This window comes from Callithrix jacchus, chromosome 5 (assembly GCF_049354715.1).
Source record: "Callithrix jacchus isolate 240 chromosome 5, calJac240_pri, whole genome shotgun sequence".
Lineage (NCBI taxonomy): Eukaryota > Metazoa > Chordata > Mammalia > Primates > Cebidae > Callithrix > Callithrix jacchus.
The window spans coordinates 33,881,278-33,885,665 of NC_133506.1; the positions used below are offsets into that span (position 1 = coordinate 33,881,278).

A 4,388-nucleotide genomic window follows, 5' to 3' on the forward strand; every position below is an offset into this window, starting at 1 on the left:
GGTCCCAATCCACTCTGCCGTGATCTAGTTCTGTGTCCTGTTCTTAACCTCAGTTTAATCATCCCAAAAACGAAGCTATGAGGGAAAGGAGTTCCCACCATTTGTTGCCATTGTTCTTGTAACTACAATCCTGATCTTTTCCAGAGCCAAGAGTCTCCCCGCTCTTTTACCAGAAGTGTATTCCCTTTAATTCCTCCTGGCAGGGAAATCTGACCTGACAGGGTCTGGAGAACGGGGTGGCCGCTGCTGGGCTCTGTGCTCGGTGGGCTGCTCTTTTTTTTTTTTTTTTTTTTTTTTTTTGAGACAGAGTTTCGCTCTTGTTACCCAGACTGGAGTGCAATGGCGTGATCTCGGCTCACCGCAACCTCTGCCTCCTGGGTTCAGGCAATTCTCCTGCCTCAGCCTCCTGAGTAGCTGGGATTACAGGCACGCGCCACCATGCCCAGCTAATTTTTTGTATTTTTAGTAGAGACAGGGTTTCACATGTTGACCAGGATGGTCTCGATCTCTTGACCTCGTGATCCACCCGCCTCGGCCTCCCAAAGTGCTGGCATTACAGGCGCGAGCCACCGCGCCCAGCAGTGGGCTGCTCTTTCCCACATGGCCGTGGGCATCTGCCTCCCGCCCTGTCTCACCCACTGCTCTCTCTCTGTGTCTGCATCTGAAAGTGATCATCAGCTTCCTGTGTATTGGTCATCAATAGTACAGGTAGGGGAACTGCACAGAGAATTTCTGTGTTTGGAGGGTCCATCTCCATCCTTGGAAACCCTTCTGCTTTTCTCACATTCGACTTCTGTGAACACTTTCAAGCCTCTGGGGCATCATGAGCTATCATTTTGTTTGGCCTTTCTTGGCTTGACTTAGCAAAAATTAGGCTGTGTGTGTAATTAACCTTGTCCTGGGGAACAAATACTCCTAATTTGTTCCCCAGGACAAGGTTACTCAAGGGATGGCTGAGGCTCACAGACCATGAGCCCTGCACATGAGGTAACGTTTCACTAGCCAGGTGAATTGTACAGAAATTAACAACTGAGCATATGAATACATACAACATCGTGTATATATAGTGATGGTGATAGGATTTCCAAAGACAGACGGCTTTTTGGAGGTGTGGTATGCTTTGGTGGTTTTCTGTTTTTTGTTTTTTTTTTTTTTGAGATGGAGTTTCGCTCTTGTTACCCAGGCTGGAGTGCAATGGCACAATCTTGGCTCACGGCAACCTCCGCCTCCTGGGCTCAGGCAATTCTCCTGCCTCAGCCTCCTGAGTAGCTGGGATTACAGGCACCCGCCACCACGCCCAGCTAATTTTTTTGGTAATTTTAGTAGAGACGGGGTTTCACCATGTTTACCAGGATGGTCTCGATCTCTTGACCTCGTGATCCACCTGCCTCGGCCTCCCAAAGTGCTGGGATTACAGGCTTGAGCCACCGCACCCGGCCTGTTTTTGGTTTTTTTGAAACATGGCCTTGCTCTGTCATTCAGGCTGGAATGCAGTGGCACAATCAGAGCTCACCGCAGCCTCAACCTTCTGGGCTCAAGTGATACTCCTGCCTCAGCCTCCCAAGTAGCTGGATCTACAAGCACATGCCACCACACCTGGCTAATTAAAAAATTTGTAGAGAGGAGGTCTCACTATGTTGTCCAGGCTGGTCTACAACTCCTGGGCTCAAGCAATCCTCCCACCTCAACCTCCCAAAGTGCTAAGATTGCCAGTGTGAGTCATCATGCTTGGACCTTGGTGACTTTTTCTTTTTTTTGGAGACAAGGTCTTGCCATGCTTCTCTGGCCTTAAGGTAGCCTTCTGCCTCAGCCTCCCCAGTATCTAGGACTATAGGTGCATGCCACTGCATCTGGCTCTTGGCAGGTTTTTGAAGTACTCAAATAGGAGTCCTTCAGAGTTGCAAAAGAAAGGTTGTTAAGGGTTTAGGGGAGAAAGAGGAAGAAGAGGAAGAGGCAGCAGGGATGGGGAGTGGACCCCTGCGCTGGTATGTGGACAAGTTAGAAACCGGATGGGGCAGTAGTTCCCATCTCTTTTTTTTTTTTTTTTTTTAGACGGAGTTTCTCTCTTGTTACCCAGGCTGGAGTGCAATGGCGCGATCTCGGCTCACTGTAACCTCCGCCTCCTGGGTTCAGCCTCAGCCTCCTGAGTAGCTGGGATTACAGGCGCACACCGCCAAGCCCTGCTAATTTTTGTTTTAGTAGAGACGGGGTTTCACCTTGTTGACCAGGATGGTCTCAATCTCTTGACCTCGTGATCCACCCGCCTCGGCCTCCCAAAGTGCTGGGATTACAGGCTTGAGCCACCGTGCCCAGCCGACAGTATTTCCCATCTCATCGCATGGCCTGTAATAGATGATCTTTAAATGTGATACAAAAGAAGAAAGAGAAATGTTCATTGTAGCAACAGGAGAGCAGTCGCTTAATTCTGAAATGTAAGAAAAATTCCTTTTGTCCCAGTCTGCTCTTGGCTCTTGGGGGCTTTAAAAAAATGAAGAACAACAACAAAAAACAAACAAAAACAGGACAATTGAGATTACAGGCCAGGCACAGTGTCTCATGCTTGTAATCTCAGCACTTTGGGAGGCGGAGGAGGGTGGATCATTTGAGGTCGGGAGTTCGAGACCAGTCTGACCAGCATGGTGAAATTCCGTCTCTACTAAAAATACAAAAATTAGCTGGGCATGGTGGTGGGCACCTGTAATCCCAGCTACTTGGGAGGCTGAGGCAGGAGAATCACTTAAGCACAGGAGACGGAGGTCGCAGTGAGCTGAGATAGTACCACTGCACTCCAGCCTCGGCAACAGAGTGAGACTCTGACTCAAAAAAACAGAATAAAACAAAACAAATAAAATAATGAAATACCAAAAGCAGAAAATGAGCACAGGGCCAGGCCTGGGGACTTGCACTTGTGATCTTAGCTGAAAGTGCATCAGTAGAAAGTGTACGTTGTTGGGGCCAGGAGTGGTGGCTCATGCCTATAATCCCAGCACTTTGGGAGGCCGAGGCGGGTGGATCACGAGGTCAAGAGATCGAGACCATCCTGGTCAACATGGTGAAACCCTGTCTCTACTAAAAATACAAAAATTAGCTGAGCATGGTGGTGCACTCCTGTAATCCCAGCTACTCGGGAGGCTGAGGCAGGAGAATTGCTTGAACCCAGGAGGCGGAGGTTGCGGTGAGCCGAGATCGTACCATTGCACTCCAGTCTGGGTAACAACAGCGAAACCCTGTCTCAAAAAAAAAAAAAAGAAAGTGTATGTTGTTATTGTGAAGCAGGATCTCGAAATCCTTTGGGGGATGTTATGGACTGAATGTGAGACCAAGGCAGGAGGGTCATTTGAGACCAGGAGTTCGAGACCAGCCTGGGCAACATAGTACAATCCCATCTCTACAAAAAAATTTTTTTAAAAGTTAGCAGGGCTTGATGGCATGCACCTGTAGTCCCAGCTACTCGGGAGGCTAAGACAGGAGGATCGCTTGATCCTGGGAGGTTAAGGCTGCAGTGAACTCTAATTGCACCACTGCAATGCAAGTGGATGACAGAGCAAGACCCTGTTTCAAAAAAACAAAAAAATTGACAGACTTCAGGTGGAAAGTCCTGGCCCCAGTGCCAATGAAGGGCAGGAATGGTGATTCTGCCCTGTGAATGCCTTCTGACCCCACCACTGTGGGGAGGTGGACATAAGAGTCGGGCAGATGGAAGTCAGTTGCATCTTTATCAATGGTGACAGCTGGATGTGACCACCTGCAGGCTCCCTGACACCTGCTCCCCCTTCCTTTACCTCCGTTGCATCCCACCCTCCCACCCCCACCACACACACAGCCTTGCTGGATAGGGCCTGCCGGTGAGCCTACTCGGGAAGGAGTAGGGACTTGGCCAAGCATCCCATGAACAAGCAAAGCACAGACACCCTGAGGGGTGTACAGCCTCAACACGTCCTAACCCACACTCAAGACATATTAGATGAGGGACCTCAGAGATGGGTGACTCCTCCCAGAGCTTCAGAAAGGGTGAAAGTGTCTATCCTTGGCCCAGAAAGTAATTTTGAGAATTGAGAGCTCGAGTGTCAAAGGCTGTAGAAATCAAGCTGGGTGCGATGGCTCATACCTGTAATCCCAGAACTTGGGAGGCCGAAACAGGTGGATCATCTGAAGTTGAGAGTTTGAGACCAAACTGGCTAATCTACTAAAAATACAAAAATTAGTCGGGCGTGGTGATGTGTGCCTGTAATCCCAGCTCTCAGAAGGCTAAGGCAGGAGAATCTCTTGAACCTGGGAAGCAGAGGTTGCAGTGAGCTGAGACCGTGCCACTGCACTCCAGCCTGGGCAACAGTTGGTAGAGTTCAGAATAGCAGTTCTCAGAAACCCCCCTACTGCTTGCAAACCTT

At 49.3% G+C, this 4,388-nt stretch overlaps 1 non-coding gene across 1 annotated transcript; it reads left to right on the plus strand.

Annotated features, from left to right (window-relative positions):
* Positions 1-653: 653 nt before the first annotated feature.
* On the plus strand, positions 654-785 carry LOC118154313 (small nucleolar RNA SNORA71). The gene has a single exon (XR_004744184.1). It is a non-coding gene; the product is annotated as a small nucleolar RNA SNORA71 (small nucleolar RNA).
* Positions 786-4,388: the final 3,603 nt, after the last annotated feature.